Consider the following 14755-nt stretch of genomic DNA (forward strand, 5'->3'; position numbering starts at 1 on the left):
TTGATCCTGTGTGGTGGATGTTATTATTCTCTTTCTAAAAATAAGGAAGATCTCAACTGAGGGACATTCTTTTTTTTTCCTGCAAAAAGCTTTCTTGTTTCCATTTGGCCCACGGCTTGGGAGAGGGCTCCAGGGTGGTTAAAACGCTGCCAGAGGCTTCAGGGAGAGACTCAAGGCCCAAGCCCTGGCACCAGCGTGATGCCAGAGGGACCCCTCGAGGGCTGCTGGCTTCAGAGGCTCCAGTCGTGCCTGAGGGCGAGCCTTTGGAAGAGATGCGCGCCCAGCCCAGCCGGGGAGCCGGCCAGCCTGCGGAGGCTGCTCAGGTGGTTGCCATCGTCTTGATGAGCGGCCCCTCCTCATCCAGCAAGTGGTCCTCCCGGAGGCCACAGGGGTGGGAGCCTGCGCGGGCAGAACCCAGGGCGGGCGGATCCAAAAGGGCCTGGTTCGGGCTCTTCTCCAGAACCGGGGCAGCTTCCATGGCGTCCAGGCTTTCCCCCTACTCATCTTGGGACGGCTTCTGCACGTCCTGGAAGAGGCTGCCGCTGCCACGCTGGTTTTGCATCTTCGGGAGACACCGGCGCCCTGGCGCTTCTCCTCGGCCGACTCGCTGAAGAAACGGCCCACCCCTTCCAGAGCCACGTCGTCCTGGTGGAAACAGAAGCCCAGAGAGGGGTAGGTGTACGAGGCCGGCAGATGCACGTGGACCAGGTGGTTGACGGCGGCCTCCACCTCGGGGGCATACTACTGACGAATGTGGGAGCTCGTGGTTGATCTGTATTAAGGAGCTAAGCTCATAATTGGGTGCTGGGTGGTCCCGGAGGCAGAGGGTGGCCAAGAAGATGGCCCCGGAGTTTGCGACTGGAAATAAGGTTGGAGGGTGGCCGTTGGCTGGTAGAGGGGGCATCCTTGGGTCTGTTCTGTCCAAACATTGTTGAAGCAAGAGATAGATCTGCAGGCCCGCAGGGCGCACTGCTGCGAGGGACATTCTTTTTTTTTTTTTTTTTGAATGATATGTTAACAAACTTGATTTTTTAAAAAAAGATTATTCATTTATTTGAGAGAGAGAGAGCATGAGCAGGGCAGGGGCAGAGAGGAAGGGAGAAGCAGGCTCCCTGCTGAACAGGGAGCCCAGTGCAACATGAGACTGATCCCACCTGGGATCATGACCTGAGTTAAAGGCAGACGCTTAACTGACTGAACCACCCAGGCGCCCCTGCAAACTTGATTTTTTTTAAAAAAGATTTTATTTATTTGAGAGAGTGTGTGAGCAGGAAGGGGGGTGGGAAGGAGGGCAGGGGGAAAGGGAGAAGCAGACCTCCCATTGAAGTCTGAGGGAACCCAACTCAGGGCTCCATCCCAGGACCTTAGGATCATGACCTGAGCCAAAGGCAGATGCTTAACCAAGTGAGCCACCCAGGTGCCCCCCTGAGGGACATTCTATAAAGTAATTGGCATGTTCTCTACAAAAATGTCAGTATCACAAAAGACTAAGAACAGGAGACTAAAGCAGATAAAAACTAAATGCAGTATGTGATCGTGGACTGGATCCTGGAATGAAAGTTTTCTTTTGGGGACAATTGATTTGTTTGGAACATAGACTGTTGATTAAACAAAAGTATTGTGTCAGTGTTAAATTTCCTAAATTTGTGTTATGCTCACATAAGAATTTTCCTTGTTCTAAGGATATACACACCGAAATATTAAAGGGTTAAGAAGCCTAAAGATGTAGTCTGCTCTCAAATAGTCCAGAAGAAAGGAAACAAAGGGAGAGAATAATAAAGCAATTTCTTTGTACTCTTCTTGTTGATTTCTCTAGTTGAAACTTTTCCAAACTAAAAAGTAGAACAACAATAACAACAATAATAAAACTCAACAGATCACAACCTGTCCAAGGACATTTCCTCTTCTCACCACACCCCATGAAGCTCCTCACCAACCCCTCTTGCCCCACAGACACTGAGCTTCTTCCATGGTGCTCCACGGCCTGGAGCTGAAGGTGTTCTACTAGGCCTCACAGGAGGTGACAGACTGCGCCACTTTGCCCAGGACCATGTCAGTTTTAGCACTGAGAGTCTCGTGTGCCAGAAACCCAAAGTCCTGGGCAAAGCAGAACAATTGGCCACCTTACCGCATGGTTAAGCTTTTACCCATATGTACTGCAGAGTGAGTCTAGGACCCAGGAGAAGGAGGTTTTAAGGCCACACTGCACGCTGGGAGGTTAAAACCTCACTTACCTGTTCTCCCTCAGCATCAGCCTAGCAAGCATCATCCAAAATGCCCTTGAAAGGGTCAATTAACTTGCCTAAGATCTCACAGCTAGCAAATGACATAGCTGAGCTACAACCCAAGCTTGAGTCCAGTGCTCCATTTATTCATTCATTCCTTCATCCATGAATCTAGTCAGCTAAAAACTGTATTTAGTGACCATTTCCTATGTATCAGGCACTGGTTTAGGCCCCTGGGCTATAGCTGTGAACAAAATAAACAAGATCCCTGCTCTCTTGGAACTCACAAGTAGTGAGGAAGATGGATAATGCACAAATGGACAAGTAAACAAGAAAGAGTGAGTGAGAAAGGGTTTCCAGAAAATTAAAATAGAGTGATGTGACAGAGTATCCCTGGGTAACTACTTTATTTTTTAAAAAAATATTTTATTTATTTATTTGACAGAGAGAGACACAGCGAGAGAGGGAACACAAGCAGGGGGAGTGGGAGAGGGAGAAGCAGGCTTCCTGCGGAGCAGAGAGCCCGATGCGGGGTTCGATCCCAGGACGCTGGGATCATGACCTGAGACAAAGGCAGGCGCTTAACGACTGAGCCACCCAGGCGCCCCTGGGTAACTACTTTAAATTGGAAGAGTAAAACAAACTTTGAATGACCAAAAGGAGACAGCCATGGAAGCTTTTATTGTGTGTGTGTGTGTGTGTGTGTGTTAGGTGGGGGATGGAGGGAAAGGAAAGGGGAAAGAGAAAGAGAAGGGGGAGGGAGATAGAGACAGAGGGAGCTTGCTCTAAGAATGGTGGGAAGCCATTTGAAGGTTTTAAGCAAGTAAGTGACAGGATCTTGATATTTTATAAGAGAAGATTTGTCAGGGTGCTGTGGTTCAAGTAAGATGATGGTGACATGGATTATGTCAGTGGTAGTGGAGATGGAGAGAGGTGGAATTTGGAGGAAGAGTTGGCGGAGCTTACTGATGGATTTGATGGGTGAAAGAATAAAAGGAATCAAGCATGATTCCTAGAGTTCTGACTTGAGCAGTTCTCTGGAAGGCAGCTATCCAGGGAGATGGGGAAGGTGGGCAGCAGTGGGGAAGCCGACTGACAGGTGGGAAATCAAGTGTCATGCTTTGGCTATGTTAAGTCTGATGTCTGTCCCACAGCCACATGGACTTGTCAAATAGACGCTAGGAACTGTGAGTCTGATGTTCTAGAGAGCGGTCAGAGCTGCAGATTGAGGGTTGGGAGTCTTCAGTATATGGAGAACCTCAGCATATGCTTGGAACTGAAGGAGGTGGCTGGTGCTTCTCACTGGCTGCAGGTGCTGCCCGGATCTGGGGGCTGGCCAGAGGGGTAGGAGCCAGCAACAGAGACCTAGGAAAGGAAGGGGGGAACCAGAGGCCAAGGGAGGAAGCTCTTTGATTAAGGTCCACTACCCTCCACTCCAACTGTGGGAGAGGTAATCTATACATAGTCTGATATTTACATGAGGTCATAATAATCCTTTAAATTCGAATAGCACTTTAGGTGAGCAGGGTTTTTTTGTGTAGGCTTTCTCATTTAACCCATGCAATGGGCCTGTGAGGTGTGTGTTACTGTTGTCATTTTGCATATGAGGGAGCCGCTGACAGACATGTGAAGTGAGTGTCCAGGGTCCCAGTTGCATCCGCGGTCAGCTTCCCTAAAAGCGGAGCCTGAAGGGGAGGTTCTTGTTCAGGTGGCTCACTGCACGAGTGCTCTTGCAAGGGGCAACGGGAGGCGGGGTAGGGCCAAGGAAGAGAGCTAAGCAAGGATGTGCTCTAGACTAGAGGCTCATTTCTGCCCCATCCCACGGGAGCCCCGGGGCACAAAAAGCAACAGGGAATTGGTCCTCCCTGGAGACGGTTGGCCTTTTATACTCTTGCGTCAGTCACTCATTGGCTAATGGCTGCTCCTGGCAGGGGAGGGGTCCTTAATGTCCTGCGAGAAGGGACTTCCTTTTGTCTGAGAGCAATTTCCTAGAGAAGAAGACAGTCCTGAGCAGTTAGCTGCCTATACTGACAGCAGCCAGGGGATGAGCGAACCAGTCAGGAGAAGGGTATCTGGACTTCGCACTGACAGCATCGCCCACACGGTGCTAATGGGCATTAGGACTTGAATCCAAGTCTTCTGGGGCTATGTCCCATGGAGTTCCTTACCAGCTTCACACTGCACTGTGAGAGCACTGTGGGATCCTTCATGGAGAGCAGCTTCTACCACGGGAGGTGGAAGGAATAAGACCTGAAGAATAGGAGGAGGATAGAGTCCTAACCGAGAGGTTCTAGTGAAGTAGGGAGAACGCTAGATACTAGAAATAAAGGATAAACTCGATCCCTTTATTAACATTCCATATAGGGATTAAAATAAGTCCTACGTTCCTGTGTCTTCCATATTAGAGATTTAATTTGCAAAATGGGTAGCACGAAAAAATATTCAAATTCAGGACAGTCATCTTCCTGGAAATGGGAGACAGGGTTGGTTGGTAAGATTGTTCCTGTAAACAGTGAAAATATCTTTCTCTGCATAAAACACCTCGGTTGATTTCAAAGTTTTTCCTTGGCTTCTTTTCACGAGCTCACTTTTAAGACAATACTGAAATTAGTTATACTTTGCTATAAAACTCCTAACAACTTTCATGTCCATTTTTCCCTTCTTCTGTGACCTCAGGATAATTGTCTTTTTTTCCCCAAGAAGAAATGTGAAGCATGTGGTGAGCCTGCTGGCCTATTTGCTGATTTATGGGTCAAGTCTCCAGTTATTACAGACAAAATTTGAAAGTCTCTGATTAAGAAGCCCTGCTGATTTAAGAATCTCGCTAGAAATATGTGCATAATGAATTATCTACAGATAATAATTCAAATTGTCCCTGGGTGATTCATATCACCCGCTTTTATTAAATTATCCTTTTTCTGGGAGATATTCAGGTCTGCACAAAGTAAGATGTAGGGATGCACATAATATTGTAAGAGGTTGAACAGAAAACAGTTTTACTGCAGACGAGCATTGACTCCAAATTTAAAGCTAATTTTCACAAGGCAGTGAGTATGTGTGTGTGCCTTATACAGATGTGTTTAAGAAAATTTTCTGTCTGTACAGGTTGGAGCTCTCGGCTTGTTTAAAAATGGTTTTTGCACAAAGATAACCATTTCCTTGTGAGTGGTGATAGAAGTGGGATAAAAATAATAAAATTATTTCTTAGGAAAAAATGGAAACAGTAGTCACCAAGGTCCATTTTTAGCAAGGCACATGGGCCTGAGAAGGCATTAGTTAGGAGAATGTGTCACCCTTAAATATGTGGGTTTATTTAACAATGGAACAAGTAGATCTATAAAGAACAGAGCTCCAGTACTGGGAATTCAGAAAGACCTATTTTTCTTTTCTTTCTTCTTCTTCTTTTTTTTTATTCAGGAATGAAGATAATTTTTTTCAATCTCTCTCTCTTTATATAACAAAAAGAAGAAAAGAAAACCTTCACAAGACAGATGCAGGAGTATTCAAGAAGGCAGATGCCAGAATCAGAAAAGAGGTTTCCCCCAGTCTATGCTCTCACTGGATGGGCATGGGGGTGGCGGAGGGGTGGGGTGGGGGCAGGTTTAAGCAGGGGCTAGACTCATTTTTACCGGAAAACCTGATTGAGGTCTGCTCTTAAAGAACCTGGCTGGAGGGCGCCTGGGTGGCTCAGTTGGTTAAGGACTGCCTTCGGCTCAGGTCATGATCCTGGAGTCCCGGGATCGAGTCCCGCATCGGGCTCCCTGCTCGGCAGGGAGTCTGCTTCTCCCTCTGACCCTCCTCCCTCTCATGCTCTCTATCTCATTCTCTCTCTCAAATAAATAAATAAAATCTTAAAAAAAAAAAAAAAAAAAAGAACCTGGCTGGAGATATTGAGGGGGAGGAATTTCAAGCAAGCATACAAACCTTCTGGAAGCTCATCGATGCCTTCTGCTTCCCCACGTTTTGATTTTTCAGGTTATTTTAAGGTTTTCATACCTCCGGCAAGGTGATTTATTATTATTGGGACTGTATATAACTTTTTAGTTTTGCAAAGTGCTTTATAGTCATTTTTCTCTCCTTATTGTGCACCATGCCTTCCCTCTCCGCCACTATAATTGGTTTCGGGGGAAGCAGCACTTGCTTTCCTAGGGAAAAGAAGATGCTGTTTCTGATATGAGGCACTTGCTGAGGTTTTGCATTTGTTTCTCCTTCGCTTTTCTTCTTCTGAGCTCATCCCCTCCAGCCACCTGTCACCTTGCCTTTCTTTGTTCCTACTCACACCTGCACTCACTTCCTCCACCTGTGTCCTCAGATCCCACATAGCCCTTGGGTTTGGAGTCTCCCCCCCGCCCCCCCCCAGGGCTCCTGCCCTCACCTCTGGGCCCCCCGTGGTCTGGAGCCAGCCTGAGGTCGGTCCTTGGGAAGCGGGTGTTGCTCTCTCGCACCATCTCCGCTTGTAGCTCATCGATGAGATCTTAAACGAACAGAAGTCGTAGCACGTTCAGGCCCGGCCGCTGCGGAAAGCCTCGTTCCCTTCAGTACACAGATCCTCTGAAGTGGAACCCTATGACCTTATCCTTTTGGTGGGGCAAAAATAGCGAAGAGTAGCAATTTCAGGCGCTTCAAAGGGAATGCGATTCCCGTGTAACCTTGGAGCCGGCCCCTACCGCTTCTCCCCAGCCACCAGAGAAAGTTGGGGTAAATTCTTCCAAACTTCGTGGACGGCCAAATCCTCGGCGCCGGTGTTCTCTGGTCCCTGTTTGCTCTGATATGGGAATCCTTCCAGTTATCTTTCCTGTCCACTCACGCTAGACCCTTTCTACTGGGCAACTTGCCACTCCTATCCCATGGGCCACTTGCCCACAACCTCGCTCACTCCCCCTTGGTCCCAACTGAAGCCCTGTCCCCTGTGGGTCTCTCAAGCAGAGGTGCTCCATCTCTCATTCACAGGGTATCAGGGTGAAAGGTGGGGTGGCTCTTCATGCTTCTTTCAGGACATTTTCCACCCTCTGGGCTTTTGAGACCCACATGAGGTAACTCTGCCACTCTCTAAATCTCCTCATCTCTGTCAACTTTCAGACTGCTGGTCACTCGCCCTCAGTCAGTGACTGTGGTTTCTCCTCCACCCCCGTCCTGCCATCATCCCATGGGCTTCATGGCCTGTGGAGATAACAAACCACCTCTACGCTTTCAGGGTGTGCATCTTCTTTTCTTCTGTGACCTTTGCCTACACTCCCCTCCACTCATGCATTCCATTCCATTCTATTCTAGAACTAGTCACTCTTAGAACTGCACCACTTCTGACGTCTAACATTCACAATAGCCCACTCCGACCACAGTCTCCTAAATGTATCCCTCCCTCACTCAGTTGCTCCCGCCACACCCATTGGTCAGCCTTGAGGAGCTATACTCATTTGACCCACTAATTTCTCCCTACATGATATCAGCTCCCTCCTAGCTTCCCTCTTCTGTTTAGCTTATATCTGGTGGTCAATCACTGCAACCGCTCTCTTGCCAGGATTCTTAACATCTTTGTTCTATCCCTTCTGTCAAATCCATGTGCCAAAACCCTATTCTTGGATGGATCCAACTTCTGCTTTTTGCTTACATCTAGATAGTTGAGCACTTCTGGGGAAAATCACACCACAGGTACAACCATAAATCCATGACTTCTACGTTCCCCCAAGACCACCCTCCATGCCACCTTGAAATCCCTCAATGTCTCACCTGAGTCCTTCTCAGTCTCCACAGTGACTATTTGAAAAATTCTTCACACTTACCTTATCTCTGGTCTCTCCCTCACCCCTTCAGTCTCTGCAGAGGTATCTTGGTTCCTAGGTCCCTGAGAAAAAAAGTCAGCGGGTAGGAACACACAAAATCTCTGCCCACCAGACTTACAAATTTCTCTCTAACTGCACCTTTCTCTTATTCCTTCATGTAAGGATGGAAGAGATGCCCCTCCTTGCTATCAATATTTAAACAAATAAGCCTTTCTACTCTTTTTTTTTTTTTTAAAGATTTTATTTATTTATTTGACAGAGAGAGACACAGTGAGAGAGGGAACACAAGCAGGGGGAGTGGGAAAGGGAGAAGCAGGCTTCCCACGGAGCAGGGAGCCTGACGCGGGGCTTGATCCTAGGACCCTGGGATCGTGACCTGAGCCAAAGGCAGCCACTTAATGACTGAGCCACCCAGGCGCCCCTCTACTCTTTTTTTTTCTTTTAAAGATTTTTTATTTTTGTTAAATCTCTACACCCAACATGGGGCTCAAACTTACAACATGATGATCAAGAGTCGAATGCTCCACGGACTGAGCCAGCCAGGCACCCCAGGCCTTTCTACTCCTAATAAGCCTTTCTCATTCCACGTTCTCCATCCTCTTCTTTTTCCCATTCCCTCCCACATAGTTCAAGGTTAACTTGCCTAAAAGGATTGTCCACCCTTGCTGTCTTCATTTCCTACTTACCATAGCCTCCTTGACCCACTACAATCCCCCTTCTGTCCTCACCACACCATGAAAACTGCTCTGGTCAAAGTCACCAGGAATTTCTCTAGCTGGTAAACCGAATGAAGTCCCTTCTCCCAAGTTCTTACTTGCTCTCTTGGCATCCTCCTTGTGTTGAAACACTCTTTTCCTTGAGCTTGGTGATATAAACCACTCCAGCTTTTCCTCCTACCTTTCTGGCCACTTCTTCTCAGTCTCCTGATCAGCCTACACTTTTAGTATTGGTGATCCTTGGAGTTCAGTTCTTGGCTGTCTTTTGTTGTTATTCTATAAACATCCTGGGGAGAGCTCATGCATGCTCATGGCTTCAGTTATCATCTGCACGCCTCTCTCTTCTCTGGTTGTGTTCATGTGATGGTTCCCTTTTTTCTTTTCTCTCTACTGGTTATTCATTTCCTTCATCATTTGGTGCCTGGACCACTTTCAACCAAGGACTGTATCCAGCTCCTAAGTGTTTCCAATACAACTTGAGTTACTTTTTATTATTTACTGGCCAAATAAAAGCCTATTGTTAACTAACTACAGTTCACTGGCATTTGGTTTGGTATGAGAAAAACTTCAGTTAGATCCTGGTTCTAGAACTCATATTAGTTGACTGAATGGTTATCATTTATTTGAACTAATTTTGATTTCTTGAATGAAGCTTGAAATTCCAAATCATATCCACAAAAATCTGTTAGGCTTTAAAAAAGGCATTTGAAATTCTTCAATGCAAATGAACATATTCAAGACTGTGTATAAAAAGCAGAAGGAGTCTGAGACTTATTTTGGGTTACTCAGTGGTGTTCTGAGATGTCCCCCTGATTCAATACAGCTTGGAGAAAGATTTAAGAAAATGGGTGGTGTGGTTATCCTCAACCAACAGTAACACCATAACCATCTACTGAAGTGTGTGTGTGGGGGGGTGGGGGGTGCTGCAGAATGAGTATGTGATTTGAATGCAATGCATCAGCCTTGGAAATAGTCACTTACTCCCAGAGCAAGTTGCAATTTGCCGTGTCAAATGAATGCTAAAACGGCTGTCTTTATTCTTTGCATGATCTCTAAATCTCTTGGGGGAAGGAAAGGAAGGTTTTAAAAATTCTTGGTTTTATACTTTTCAGGTTGCAGAATATGAATTTGATAGAAAACCCTTGCACCTTGTTCCACTGAATGAGGCTTCTCAGATAATGTTTACAGATGACGAGTCTTCTCTTGCCAAACATGTTTAGCAAGAGGAACAACACACTTTGAAAATGCCTATCAAAGGAATTTAATCATAGTATAAAGACTCCTGGGGTGAGCCTGGGTAGTGCAATTCCTGCCCTGTTCACCATTACAGGTTTATTTAATATATTCTGCACAGTAACGCTTCATATGGTAGTGAGGATGCTTGATTTAGGCATTAGGATGTTTCTGATCCCCCAGGAAGCTTTTCTGCCTCAACAGGTCGCAAGCTTCCATGGCTGCCTTTGATGAAGTCATTTATCTTGGTGCCAGCAGCAGGCTGTTGAAAGAGTGCACATGGGAAGGTATGCAGCAGATTATGCACGCATTTGTGAAGTTAGGAGATTATTATTGACAATCAGCTTGGAGGAGATTTAGGTTATGTGTCCTTCTGCACGAGGCTGCTGAACTGCCTTTCTTGGAACACTGAGAGGGAGACAGGGAGGGGTTCTTTCATCTTGGCCCCTTGCTCCTTCCCGAGTGTGCTTTGGTTCAGAGAGACTGTAAAATAATTTCTGGTGGGCACTGTACCCATGTGATGAAAGAGTTTACCTGAAAATTTGCACACTAATGTCTGCTCATCTGTGACATGCCCTTCTGGGCAGCATCTTGGAAAACCACAGAACTCATGCTCAAAACACTAAGAAACCCAACCAGTAGTCTGTGCATAGAGCCCGCATCAGGTAGCTTATACTGTGTAACACACTTTTCCAAAACTTGGTGGCTTTAACCATCATTTATTTAGCTTACAATCTGGTGGGCTGCCCGATCTAGGCTGGCGCTATTGATTGCTGCTGGTTTTCTTCGTGGGTCTGCAGTGAGCTGGAAAGTCAGCAGGTGGCTGGGGGATCCAGAATAGCCTCACTTATGTGTCCCGCAGTTGACTGGTTATTGGCTGGTAGCGGGCTGACCGTGGTTCTTCTTCACACGGTCTCTTATTTTCCAGAAGGCTAGCTGAGACTCAGTCACATGGTGGCCTTAGGATCCCAAGCATAGCAATAGGGCAAACCTCAATGTGCAAGGACTGTTTAAGCCTCTGCTTGAGTCATGTTGGCCAGTGTCCCATTGGCAAGAACGAATCACATGGCCCAGGTTCAAGGAATGGGACACATCTTGATGGGAAGAGCTGCAACATTAATATTGCAAGGGTGTGGATAGAGGGGTTGGGGGATGATTTTTGGCCATTTTTACAATCTACCACAGAGCCATTTAGCATTTGCCAAGTCTTCTCACATGCATTATCCTCACTCCAACCATGTGAGATGGAAACCATGATTCCCATTTTGCAGATGAGTAAATTGGCTCAGAGAATCGAAATCCCTTGACCAGATAATGAACAATAGCTTTCTTGCCCCACACCACAGCTGTCTGCACTACACGAAATGGAGAAACTCTGTTATATTCTTAGCTCTAAAAGCATGCCCTTAGGATCTCAGCATTTTTTTTCTCTTGCTTCTTATATCATGTGGTTCCCCAAATTAATGAGAATCAGAGTCATTTCCTGGCACTTGTTTAAAATTCAGATTCCAGGGGCGCCTGGGTGGCTCAGTCGTTTAGCATCTGCCTTCGACTCAGGTCATGACCCCAGGGTCCTGGGATCGAGCCCCGCATCAGGCTCCCTGCTCAGGAGGAAGCCTGCTTCTCCCTCTCCCACTCTCCCTGCTTGTGTTCCCTCTCTTGCTGTGTCTCTCCCTGTCAAATAAATAAATAAAATCTTTTTTTTTAATTTTTTTTTTTTTTTTTTTTGCGAGAGAGAGAATGAGAGACAGAGAGCATGAGAGGGAGGAGGGTCAGAGGGAGAAGCAGACTCCCTGCCGAGCAGGGAGCCCGATGCAGGACTCGATTCCGGGACTCCAGGATCATGACCTGAGCCGAAGGCAGTCGCTTAACCAACTGAGCCACCCAGGCGCCCTAAATAAAATCTTTAAAAAAAATAAAATTCATATTCCAGGGCTCCACCTGAGGTTCTGATTTAGTCAAATCTGCTGACAGCCAGGGAGCTATGTTTTCAATAGGTAACTCCAGGAGGCTCTGATGAAGCTCGTACCTGGAGCAACACCGGCTTATGTTATGATACCGGGTGTTCCTAGCTGGTACATTTTTATGCTGTGGTGGCGAGCCCACACTTACAATTCCTTTGGTCAGCTTTCCAGATCCACGAGTTAATAGCACTGGGACAATTATTGAATTTCTCTGAGACTTTGTCTTGACATCTGCAAAATAGGGATAATAAGAACGACCCCCAGATGGCTGGGGTGAAGATGTAATGAATACCCTATGAAACAGTGAGCCTGGTGCCCAGTAGATGCTCAGTAAGGGCTATTTTTCTGGTCTCTTTATCCTGACAGGCGGTAGGACCCATTGATAAGGGAAGTCTACGTGAAGTGGAAAAATTGTTTCTAGAATGCTTTGCAGAGTGGAACTGTCAATGCCCATAAGTGAGATATGATGGTCAAATATTCATTGGCACCTCAGAAAGCAGATAGCTCTGTTGGTGGGGTGGGGGAGGGGTGGAGAGGTATCAGATTCTTCAGAAGCCTAAGAATCATGACCGGAAAGAGTGACAGGCACGGTAGGCAACAGCTGTTGTCATGAGAGACCAACGATATACGCAAGAGGCACAGAAGGGCTGGTCATGCCTCAACCCCTCCAGTCTTTTCCAAATTGCTGTGAACTTCCAGTGTCAGCACAATCATCTGTGTGTCCCCAGACAATGACAAAATGTATAATGATTCTATGTTAAGACTGAGCCTTATCCAAGTCGATTGTGTCCATGTGGATAGAATCCTACAGAATATTTTCTTTTCATTTCAGTGAAGGATCTAAAACATGGCACGTCGTATGTTATTTCCAAATAATGTGAGAGATTTTCTTGAAGTCTCTGTGCTACAATGACGACCAAATATCTGGTTTCTTCAAGTTTTGTTTTTTTTCTTCAATTTGGCACTTTCTTTCCTATTTTTAATGCTGCTTCTCCCATTGTGTCTCCGTCCGATGTGTCTCCTTTTCCTTCGTAGCTTCTGTCTTTGGAAATTTCATGGTTTTCTTTCTTTGTCCCTTCTTTCTTGTTTTGGAAAAAGAAAAGACACCCCCCCCTTTTTATTTTCTTACCCAAAGAGCCAGAATCCATTTTAAAATGTGTGCCTTTACTCTCTCTTCTGGCCTTTGCATCTCTCTGCGGCTGTAGACCAGTAGATGGGGCACGTCTCCTGCATTAACCAGCACGGGCAGTAGTAGGGTGGGGTGTTTCCCCCTCCTCTGTCATTCTCGCTGCAGTGAGAGCGTGGTTGCGAGCTGCTGTACTAGTCTTGGCTAGACTGGGGCACGCACTCTTCTGCCTCGTGCCTGCAAGGCTGGGCCGAACGGCCGCTGATCTAGGCAGCTGGTGGCCGCAGACCAGTGAGGGCTTGCGCCCATGTGCATGCTTGTGGGGCGCATGCCCTTGTTTTGAGGAGTTAGCAGCTTTGTGCCCAGTGTGCCCTTTCTTCCCCCTTCTCTCTCTTCCCCTCCTCGCCATGATTCCTTTTGGACATCCACACTTCCCCTCTTGCTGTTGCTCCTGGTTTGCAAGGTCCCCAGGATACAGCACCATGTACTTTGAAGACTGCAGAATACAATCAGAAGCCGTTAGAGCTGGAAGGAAACTTCACTGTCCTCCAAGACGGACCGCAACAGGGCCCAGGTTACCAAAGGACCCCTGTTGGCATTGGGGGCAGCCCTTGTCTCTGACCAGCCTGGCAGCGGGGTCCTTGCCGTGGCCGAGGTGACATCCCTTAATGGGGGGGGCTCATAGCATGGAGAACCGCCCGACTTGCCCGCTCTGACTAAAGTTACCCGACGCCGCTGTCAAACAGCTGATTTGATCTTTTTCACCAAATCAAGCAGCTGTTTTAACTTTGCTGTATGTTGGGGAAGATGCAAGCGTCAGCTTTTGGATGAATTCGTTCCGTATGTTGCCTGCTGTGGTATCATGTGCGTTTGGGGACTTGTTCGATACTGAGAGCTTGTCAAAGGTCCATCTGAATCAGCTGGGGTACTTGAAATAAACCTGCAGATTCATGGATCCTATTTCTGTTCTGTAGCATTAGAATCTTTTGGCTTCGGGCTTGGGAATTTGCATTTTTAGCAAGTTTGAAGAAATACCGGAAGTTTGAGCACTTCTGAGATGTTGCTGGTCACTGATTTCTTGATGTCCCTCACCTGTTTTGGCTGGACCTCCACTTTCCACTCCCCATTCTGGGGAAAGCAAAGCTTAGGGGCCATGTTCTGTGCAGAACTTGGAGCTGGGAACCAATAAAGCCAAGTCATTGTATATTTTTCTGAGTGAGGGCTGGGATTTTCTTTGGTAAAAAAATAGTTCAGGAAAGCCCATTTGAAGAACTTCTCTTTGGGGGAAGCCAGCCACTTGCTTCTATGATGATCAAGTTAAGGACATTTGTCCTGAAACTTTATTAGAACCCTGGGCTGGCATCTTGTGAAAGGTAAGTGGTGTGATAACACATTACCAACAACCTCTTCATTGAACATATTTGAAAATCCTAATATTTATTATCTATGACCAGGGACTTCATATCAAAAGGCCAAAATTCTTACTGCCTTGAAGAGATTTGTATAGAAATATAAAGAATTGGCTGATTCCAAGATGTTTTCCAAGTTTCTAGGATATCTTAGGGGTTTGTGGCAGAGGTTTCTAGGTGTCACCTGACATCACTTCTCCCTTCTTCCTTAGAACAGAACCCTCCTTGGGGCGCCTGGGTGGCTCAGTCGTTAGGCATCTGCCTTTGGCTCGGGTCATGATCCCAGGGTCCTGGGATCGAGT

At 46.7% G+C, this 14755-nt stretch overlaps 1 pseudogene; it reads right to left on the bottom strand.

Moving 5' to 3' along the window:
- Nucleotides 1-230: 230 nt before the first annotated feature.
- On the bottom strand, nucleotides 231-14199 carry LOC118004645 (annotated as a pseudogene).
- Nucleotides 14200-14755: the final 556 nt, after the last annotated feature.

The sequence above is a fragment of the Mirounga leonina genome, unplaced genomic scaffold (genome assembly GCF_011800145.1).
Source record: "Mirounga leonina isolate KUSES-001 unplaced genomic scaffold, KU_Mleo_1.0 Mir_101595, whole genome shotgun sequence".
Lineage (NCBI taxonomy): Eukaryota > Metazoa > Chordata > Mammalia > Carnivora > Phocidae > Mirounga > Mirounga leonina.